We start from the raw sequence: 10,373 nt of genomic DNA on the forward strand, positions 1-10,373 counted from the left end.
TCGTTTACAATGATAGAATTGCTTAAAAAGTTTACTAGTTTCAACTTTATTTGCGAGTAGGTCTGTCTTTTGATCGATATTAGGTCTACTTGACTCGAGACAACCATGAGCTGCAGGGTGGGCCTATCTCCGGCTCCGTATACCATAATTCGAAATTATCTCATTACTAATTAGATAGAGTATATTCCAAAATCACTCTGCATCATTATATCTATGAACATTTTACAGCAAGTCTCAATTGTTTCCGCCGGAAAATCACAAATACGCATTGCTTATAAGCTTTTTATAACGAATTGTGAGAATGTTACGGTAGCCCTTACTATAAGCCTTTCAGTAAACTATCGGCGAGCTTACTTCAAGGGTTTGTTCGTATAATTTCATGAGTTGTTCTCGTAACAATTTGTCTTCTTGAAGAGACAGCCTCTTTTCTTACATTGTTAAAGTCGATTTTTCAATACCGTCTAGTGCCAGAGTAAGACATTTTTCTGCGTTTAAAGACGTTCGTTTCCCTGTGGCGAGTGATGATTGTGATATAGTGGGGTAATATTCTGATGCTTTAAAAAGGTTTCTCGAAGACACCGCCGACAGGCTAAGTAGCAAATTGAAAAGGACAAATAGTAAGAGTACAACGACGACACCCCCGTTAGGTTTCACATATTTCTCTGATTTAGAGATAGCAAGTTGCCCGATAATGGTTTCGAATTTGGGAGTCGCGCTGTATGTTGTGGGCGCATGCAAATATTGCCCCCAACAATCATTGTTGGGGGCAATATTTGGATGTTCTGTACTTATTAAAATGTAAAAAAAAATTCTGTACTTATTTATACTGCTAATGGTGACAGTTTTCCGCTTCGTTGTGACCTTCCTTTAGGGTAGAATGCGGCCCCGTTTGGCTGGCTATTCAAAATATGCAGTCGACCTTAGATTTCAGACGGACGAACATCATTTCAATCAGAAATGAAAACAGAACGAACTCGATACGAGGGTTGTTCTAAATGGAAGATAGGACAATAATCTGGTTCGTTTGACAGTTTACGCTGCAAACAAATTAAGTAATCAGGTTTTCCTTTTGTCCTTTTTTGAAAACTTGTCATCAGACTAATATTAAGCTTAAGCACATCTCAATCCAGCTGTTCTAGCTAGATTCGTATTAAGTTTTGGCTATACGGGAACAAAAAGGTCTGGTGATCTTACGAGTACTATATTTGTACGTTTGCGAAGAATTTAGATACAAAAAAGTATAGGACTACAGTATAGATTTATAAAGAATTTCCTCAGCGTAGTGCTTACTTCTGCGGAGAGCTATAGCTAAAATATCTAGGCTAAATGGCTGCCGTCTTCTGCAAGTCCCCGGCGAATGGTAGCGCATCTGCCTGCCGGCTACGTTTCGTTTCGGTTGTTTGCCGTCTTCTGCAAGTCCCCGGCGAATGGTAGCGCATCTGCCTGCCTGCTACGTTTCGTCTCGGTTGTTTACGTTTGAAACTGTGCTTCATTTGCTGATCGCCAGCTGTTAGAACCTATTTTGTATGGGTCATGCTAAGGGACAAACGCTCATACATTTTGTATGGGTCATGCTAAGGGACAAACGCTCATACAGCGTTTCTGCTTAAACTGTTTGCATCTGTTACCCGAAAATTTCGTGCGGTTGGATAGTTCGGTTCAATGGAATTGCAAAAGTCATTTCCTAGACAACGTCGTGTATTTGGAAAGAATTTGGGGTTGCAGCCTATGGTGGATCCTAAGCACCCTTACGCCCTGCCTCAGGTTTATAGCAGCGCGAGAAAAATGTGGCTTCATAGACGTACGTTGCCTTGAATACTTACGTTAGCATAACTTATGTACCCCCAGAGTATGCCAATTAAACCGATATGCTATTAATATTATTTAGTCTTAATTTCCATATGATTATATTTTAAGAACGATCGAGATACTGTTTCACTTAATTACAACATAACGATATCAATTATAGCTTCATTTTCTTTTCCAGTACTAACTAAAACTCACCCGGAATCGTTCACAATGCTAACCCGAAGGAATGAAGGCTAACGTAGACTTACGGCTAGTAACAGCTTTTTATCCCAACAAAAATATGGGGAACAATATTTGTTTCATCTAAACTACGATTCAGCCAACGATTCAGGTATGATGAAACGTACAGCTTAGATTAGTGAGAAATTTAGAACTGTATGTAGCCTGACAATACCCCATGATATCTTTGATGTAGCCTGACAATACCCCATGATATCTTTGGTCTCACTATTACTACACCATTCTTATTCTTAGTTCTTGAGTGATAAAAATCTGATAGGCCGTGGTCAGCGGGGACATTCCTTGTCCTTAATAAAGATCCTTAACATACTTGCGACAAGCTGACCAACTATAGACCTTACACAGCCTTTCTTTAATACTTCGTTCGCGCTCTTTATGCCTTCTCCTAACGTTGACGTGAAATACTTTCGCAATAGGATCACACTTGCCGTCCTTGATCAAAATAAAGCGTCTCCGAAATATATCCATTTGCCGCCCTTTTTCTCCTTTATTCAGCCTGTCTCACAACTTTGCTAGCAGAAATTATCAAATATCGTCCGCTGAAGCCTGTACGTTCCCTGTACACTCCGCTGCCCATGGCCGAGCTACTGCTGTCGGCACTCCTCGTTACCCTGATTTGCCTGATTTAGAAACTGCTGGATAGGCTTACAACCGGCCGCAGAATCACACCCTGCGTCTGAGTCGGCCTCCTCGAAGTCGTTGAGATCATCCTCATAGTCATCATCATCGTCGTCGTCGTCGTCGTCGTCGTCGTCGTCGTTCTCATCGTCCGTAACTTCTCCTGTGAAGTACAAGACGGCCCGCGGCACCAAGCGCTCGCGGAAAAACGATCCCAGACTCACGTCCGCTTGGAAAGCAGCCTCCAGCTCATGGCTCATGTTCTCGCTGTCCTCGACCCATTCTGGGTTGCAGAAGAAATTGAAAAACGACTCCGTTCGGACAGTCTTCGACACCGTGCGAGTTTCTCCAGTCCTTTTGTTCTTTTGCGTGTTCGTCATTTGCTTTTTCGTAACATCCTTCTCATGCGACTTCCAGTCAATCCTCGTGCCTCTCATAGCAACGAGTTCCGGACCCTCAAAATTAAGTGGGTCTTCCTCGTTTGGCTCAATCTTTAGTTTAAACTCTTTTGTCAAGACAGGGTTGTTAAAGTACTCATTGGAACTAAAATGAAAATGTAACTTAAACGACTCAACGTTATCCTCGACTACTATATCTGTGAGGTGCTCGAGAATGGGCTCATCCTCCTCCGTTACGAAGTCAGGAATGTCGTCAGCCACGTTCTTCATGCACGTTAGCCAGAACGAAGGGATGCCAACGACGGAAGCATCATTGGAAGACTTTTTATTCTGTTCGGCCGAAGTCTTTTCGACAGCATCGTTGAGGCCACATTCAGCCTCGGTAGGCTCGCACATACCGTTCACAATGTCACGCCGTTTTTCGGTTAATACATTATATTTTGTGAAGTACTTGTGCTCGAGCTCAGCAACCTCCTTGTGAAACTCTGCTTGTACCTTGAAATAATCAACTTGAAGTTTCTTTAACGCATTAACACGCATTTCTACCTGATACAGTAACGGGGAGGTAAAAACTACAGGCGTTCGTGAAGCATTTCCCAAAACGTCGGGGTGAGCAATCTGTTGCTGGTTCTCGACTTCAGCCATATTGTCACTTTTGTAATGATCTGTTGAAAGATTGGCAAGAAACGCCCTCGCAGAGATTTCGTATCACAGGATGGCGGGAAGACACTTAGAACGAGCTAGGTCGTTCGATTGCTAAGCAACATGCGCGTCGTTCGCATCCACTTTTAAAAGGTATTCACTATGACGCTTCGTGAAGCCCCAGGTCAATGAACGATTATAATACAGTGCCTCTGTGCTCAGGAGTAAAGTCCATTTGAGCTATGGCGCTTCGTTGTAGTTGTTCGCCTTGTATCACTTGATACTCTAAAGGTGAAATTTCGTCAAGCTTCTTTTGATCGAAGAGCGCGCTCATTTTTGAACCGTGTTTTTGCATTGTTAATTCTAGCGAAATATACGCCAATTTAGCTTTTATGGAAGCGCCTTTTGCCCAAAAAGTGTATAAAATCAATTTCTCTCGCAGAGATAGTAATGAAAATAGTAATTTTTGTGGGACAATATGTGAGCAAAGAAAGGGTGTGCGGTGAGCGAAAGCAGTAGATTAACAGGCACCATTAATACTGCGCACTAACGTAACTCGCCATAATAAGGTAATCGGATTTTTAGGAAGCAACAATATTTATTATAAAATATCACCTGATGGTGTTTATTGTTGTTCGTTCTTGAAAACCGCAGTGTTGAATAAGTCCTCTGGAGGAGGGCTATTCTATTTTTCTTTTTCTAAAAGTTGTTAAATGTACAAAAGTTACATACACCTTGAATTGAAAAAAAAATGTCGGAAGTTGTTCTTATTATGCGTGATGCATTGTCGCTCTACTGGAAGAGAATATTACACTAGAGTTTTCCATTAACGCACCTTGTATGAAAAAGACATTTTTCCTCTATGAACATCCGTAATTACTCAGCTTTATTAAAAATCTATGTTGGATTACTTTGCTCATGGGCCGACTGCGGCTATGCATATCGGTCGATCACTTGTTACTAGCATTTAGTTTCCTGATCGTCAAGAAGTGCGTAACCATCAACAAACCGTTTCCGCAATTGGTTGGTGCATAAAGTTATGATAAAGTTACAATACATGCCATTGATATTAAAGATAATAAATAACAGCATGTACTGTGACGTCATCTGGAAAATAAAGGGTTATGTTCATCTTACTCTATATACGATTCCGATAGAATCTTTACGGTAATGAGAGTTTGTTTGAGGACGTATTTAGTCGTTTACGCGATTTCAAAGTTAAAAGAAAAACTAAAACAAATCAAAATGGAAAAGAATCACAATAAAGATTAATAAAAAAAAACGTTTTTTTTTTTCCGTTACAGTACATTGTGTGGGACCTATGCTTCTAGCATTGGCAGGGCTTGAATCAGCGATCCATAATCTTTTTTGATCAGAGGTTTGGTAGTACAAGCCACCGTGTACGTAATGCGTAGAACCAATATAGAGTGGGAAGACGCTCACCAGTAAACACCGCTAAATCTTTCAGTCAAAACAAGCAGTGCAGCTAAAGCCGCAAGGGCTATCTTTGCTAAGAACCTGTAACCAGTATGTAAGAAAGTATACATAATTTGAAAAAACATTTCGTTGCAACCCTGCACGGGGCAAGGCATTATGACTGGGACTTACATTTTCAATGTTTAAAGAATTTTCTTGGAATAATTGCTTTCTATAAACGAAACAACATTTAAAGTTGGATCGTAAGTTTAAACGTTGGAACACATGAGTACTGTTATCATAATGACACACACAAGAGTGATGGACGCATCTTTCTTCCCTGTTATATGTTCCCCGTAGGAAACTAATTGCGAAGATCAGTGCTACTTGCTACTCATGGCCATCACAGTGACTCATTCCCCCGGCGTCGGCGTAGCAACTGGAGAAGTCGGATGCCTGGTTGTATTGCTTTCTGCGACCTCTTAGGTGGAGTTTTTCGTTTAGACATTTTAAGAAGACGCCGATAGTCTGACCAACGTACAACAGGCCCGACCCGGCATGCTGGTTTCGACAGCCGTATTCATGCAGGAAAGCCCATCTAACAATTTCCAGTAATATCAAAACTCCCTGTTATATGATCCGAAGTGAAATTCACGGGCGCGCTGACTAGAAGTAGAATCAAAGCTATAATACCAAACAGATTTCAATCTGAGCAAAATGATGCCAAGACATACTTTGCGTACCGTAAATTTAATGAAGTATATGTGTTTTAATGCTATTTTGCAAGCTATATCTGCAAGCTTTCTACTAGCAAGTGTAATTTCAGATTAATGAAGGGCCTTTCATCATGTCAAGGTTCATCAAAGGAGATGACATGTCACCGCACGACAAAAAATATCTCGTTGTTCATCTTTCAATTCCTTCAAGACTCCAACAATAGAGTGTATCCGTAGATGTAATAGGTAAACATATTCAAAATGGAATTGATATTCCGCAAGCAGTGAAGCTGATTTCGCTGCTTTACTTCATCCTGCAAGCTAAACACATGCCGTTTAATCATCTTGGTAGATACGCCAACAATTCTAAGATTCTGCACAAAGTATTGTATTTAATAGTCCACAAATCAAGTAGAGCTTTCTAGCGGAATATTTTTGCGGAGCCGCTATATCAGCCTTTATTTGGACGGATATCCGACTTAATTCTGAGCTGATCAGTATTCCGGCTGCAACACATTCTCTTCTTTAATTCATAACAAGTTGAAAACGCCACTTATCCTCGCCGTAGCCAAATTGTGCGGAAACCTGTTATTGAGGCTACACGTTGTTCTGTGCAGAATGAAATTGTGAAGGACAGTAAGGGAAGTTTCTTTTTCGTGCGGTTAGCGCAATCGATAATGGGGGAGCCGAAGGGGCCTAAGATGTTGCTAAAATAGAACAGTACGTACCCCTAGTTATAAAACCTCCACTGAACACACTACCAAAATCTCGAGCTGTTTCGGCAGTAGTGGCAAAAACCAATATAGGCATCCAAAATGCACGTTCTCTTTTCCAGAAGCCTCCATCCGATTTGAAGTAAGATTTGAAGCGGTTCAGAAGTAACGCAAAGCATACGAAGTTCGGAGTTTCGTGAAAGTTCCACAGTACCAAGTAAATACGTTGGCAGAAAGGTTAGTAAGAAAGAGAACAACAGAGTAAACAGCATTATTACTTATGTACGAACCTAATACAGCCAACACGGAATAACAAGTCTACGCCTAACGCATCATTCATATGACATAGAGTTTATAGGCCATGAAAAAGGAAATATGCGGCCATACACATTACAAATGGCGTAGTATGATTCACAATCCGACCGCTACCTGATAAACCGACCAGTAAGTCTGCATAACAATTTTTTTTTTCTCTAACTAGTACTAAAAGACCGATTCGCTCTATCGTATGTCCCTGATAAAGGACAATTGCCCGTTAGGATGATTTCCCTACGTACCTTACAATAAAAAAAAAAGTCAACAAACTTCTCAAACGTAACAATGAAAGGTTTTACTTTCAGAGGGACTCTACGGGACGAAGTGCTTCTTGTCAGTTGCCCTACGTGCCTAGTAGAGTAATCGAGGCACGAATGGTACAGCAGAAATCCGACGTAAATCGAACTGTACAGGAAAAGCGCGTCTACAAAAAACACGATTCAGAGAGAAATATATATGGTGCTCCATGATGCGTGAAAATGCAGTTCGGAGCGACGGCAGTAGGCACGATTGTGCCGGAGCTCAATCGACTGCTTTGAAAATGGCTCTTCTAAAAAGGGAGTGCGGAGCACTTAGGGTTAATAGTGGGACAGAACTGGAAGTAAGCGCAGTAGCTCATTAGGAAAGATATTTCCCGCCTGCACTGTCAGCACACATAAGTTATTTAATTGTGTAATAGAGAAACTGAAATGGAACAACAGCGAGCTACACCTTTCTAAACGTTGAAAAGATTATAGCTAGATTGCGACAATTTTCATAGATTAAATTTATTGGTGAATATTACATATATATATATATATATTAGAAGCTTGGAAATTGCTGCTGAGTCTGAAGCGAGCCATCTCTTGTTTGAAAGGCAGATATAACCCGCGACACACCGTTTAGTTTATGAGTGTGGGAAGAGATGTACCGTTACGCGTAGAAGACAATACATTGCTTAAACATTCGTGACAATTACATCTTCTATCGAAAGTATTGGATAAAACTCTAAAAAGAACTGATGCACAAAGCTGGCTAATTTTTAAAATTACCGCTTCTGAAAACCCTTTGCATTGTGATACGGATAAGCTTCTGATATGTCACATAGCTCGGCACGAAATACGTCTCGACAGTGGGACACGAACTCCATCAGGCCAACTCTCCATCGGGCCAAAAAGGATCGAATTATTCAAAAGGCTCAGTTTCAAAGCCTAGCAAAAGATTTCTCCATAGAAAGATTCAATTATCAATGAGATGATTGCTGTAAACGATCTCGACAACATGGCAGACCGTTTTTGTTGACAATGTAGCTATTCTATGACGATTTTTATGAGTAAGGCCCGGCGTGTGCATTTCACGGCTTTCGCAGCAGTACCGAAAAAGCTCCACAAGCAGAACCAAAGGTTCACTCCGGGCCGAGTGTCAGCTAAAGGAGACAAACCCATTAAAACCTGAAAAATTACTTGGAAAAAATAAAAAATCTTAGATATTTTTCGATTTTAAGAATGCAACATTAGCGGAAAGCATCTTACATAAAATATAACTAATGATAGAAAGAGAAATCTTGAAATAGCACTTCTATCAAAGACCAAATAATTAGAATCTACAAACGTTTAGATACGAGTGTCTCATAGATGTGCGTGGAAAAGCTGTTGAATACAGCCATATACGATTAGTACAATTCGAAACAATGAAAGCCTCGAACCAGCCGACCCTACGAACAACCTATACGTGCTTCGAAAAGTTTGTTAGTACATAAATGTGAGGAACCAAAATCTTCAAAGTGTTTTTTATAATTACATATAAATACACTAATGAGCTTATACACTGATCTTTACTAGAAGCATTACTATTATTAGCAGTACACATAAGGTTTCGTGCCGGCTAACGCAACGCAGCAACACCAGGCAACGGCAATCCAGGACATGAAACTCGAAAGCTCCTGGCTAGTCCTGTTGTTAGATTAAAAAGGTCATAGTTCTAAGTTACGTTGGGTGTTGAACGAAATTTTTCCTTGTGCATCTTACATGAAAAGGGATTGCTTGTTTTAATCATCTTTTATTCAACTTAAAATCTGTATAGATTTACACAGTTTGTCCAAAGACTTATCTAAAAATTACTTGACTTTATAATGTTTTGTACAACAGTAGCCTTTTATGCTAACTTATTTTGAGTTAATGAGAGAAAAATTTAGTCAAAATTCAAATTGTCGTTTTATAATTACCTTACCACTACCACTGCGACGGTTCATCAAGCAATCTGAAAGCTTCATCATAAAGTAGAAGTAGTAAAGATAAGTTAATTATTTTAATAAAATCAGCATGATGTTAAATTTATGTTCTCAAAATTATTTGATAACCAGTAGTTCCAAATTCTTGCGCAATTTTGGCTCGTTTAAGCAAAATCTTATTTTTATGTTTTTTCTATTTTGGGGCGCTTGCGTCAAACGGATATGACATAGAAGAAATTAAAAGTGAATGCAGTTAAAAAAGCAGTTCTTAGATAATGGCTGGCTGAAATAGGCCGCATGCGTTTGTTCTACACATTTATAATTAGCATGTAATTCCCCTCCAGCCATGCGTCTTCCGCTAAGTCAGTCGGCCTACATAACTAATTAGTGAGCTTTTTTATTTGATTGGTCCTAGCGTTTTACTGACTAATGTAAATTCGAATAGTCGAGTTCTTACGGAGCTACTTGTTAATAAAACTTTTCGTTGGAGACCGTATCGAGCTTGAATCCACACGATGCAGTCAAAATTTTAAGGCCCAATGGCGCCTGCATATGAGGCCCAAGTCTTTTAAAGCAACCAAATAGGTTTAAGGGAGCATGAAGCAAATATGAACAGAACGAAATCAATTACACCTCTTCTGAGCTAGCTACGATTTAATATTTACTGGTACGCTATTTACTGATATAATTTGTTGATAGCAACACGAAAATCTTATGTCAAATGGCTAAATTAAAAAGAACATTTAAGGTTCTTGTTTATCAGTAATAGGCTTACCTGCAGATGGACTGAAATATCTTTTGCAGTCAAAGCACAGCTTCACAGTCTTGAAGACACCCACAGACCCATTCCACTAAGGCAGAGCTAGTAGCTGTTACGTAATTCTGAGGCATGTTGAAAGATTTTCAACATATATGATTGAAACGAACTTCGGCGTCACGTTATTGTGATAGTGTGCGACTGTGCCTCATAACATTGACCTACGCGTTGTCATTGTGCACCGTAGATCATCTACACTGGACGCCATTAGACAGCTCCCCGGACTCATGTCCAGTAGAATTCATAGGCAACGCTTCTCCTAGAAGCGTTTATATTGTAGGTTATCATAAAAATCATAACTATGACAAATAACTGAATAAGCCCTTCGACGATTACTTCTTCTTGTAAGCATGCTACACAGTTGGAACTTTTGTGCCACGTTTTACGTGGCACGTGGTTACAGAGAAATATCTCATTTAGACCTCATTCAGTTGAGTTATGAATCATTTAGAAAAAATTGAATATCTAACATGAAAAATA

At 39.9% G+C, this 10,373-nt stretch overlaps 1 long non-coding RNA gene and 1 pseudogene across 1 annotated transcript; one reads left to right on the forward strand and one right to left on the reverse strand.

The window, feature by feature from the left end:
* Positions 1-1,858: 1,858 nt before the first annotated feature.
* Positions 1,859-4,031, reverse strand: LOC111247917 (nucleosome assembly protein 1-like 1 pseudogene; annotated as a pseudogene).
* An 899-nt stretch (positions 4,032-4,930) lies between these two features.
* On the forward strand, positions 4,931-8,621 carry LOC147756889 (uncharacterized). Its single transcript, XR_015322838.1, has 3 exons — positions 4,931-6,085; positions 6,675-6,789; positions 7,173-8,621. It is a non-coding gene; the product is annotated as an uncharacterized LOC147756889 (long non-coding RNA).
* The last annotated feature ends 1,752 nt before the right edge of the window (positions 8,622-10,373 follow it).

The sequence above is a fragment of the Varroa destructor genome, unplaced genomic scaffold (assembly GCF_002443255.2).
Source record: "Varroa destructor unplaced genomic scaffold, Vdes_3.0 BEIS01000003.1, whole genome shotgun sequence".
NCBI lineage: Eukaryota > Metazoa > Arthropoda > Arachnida > Mesostigmata > Varroidae > Varroa > Varroa destructor.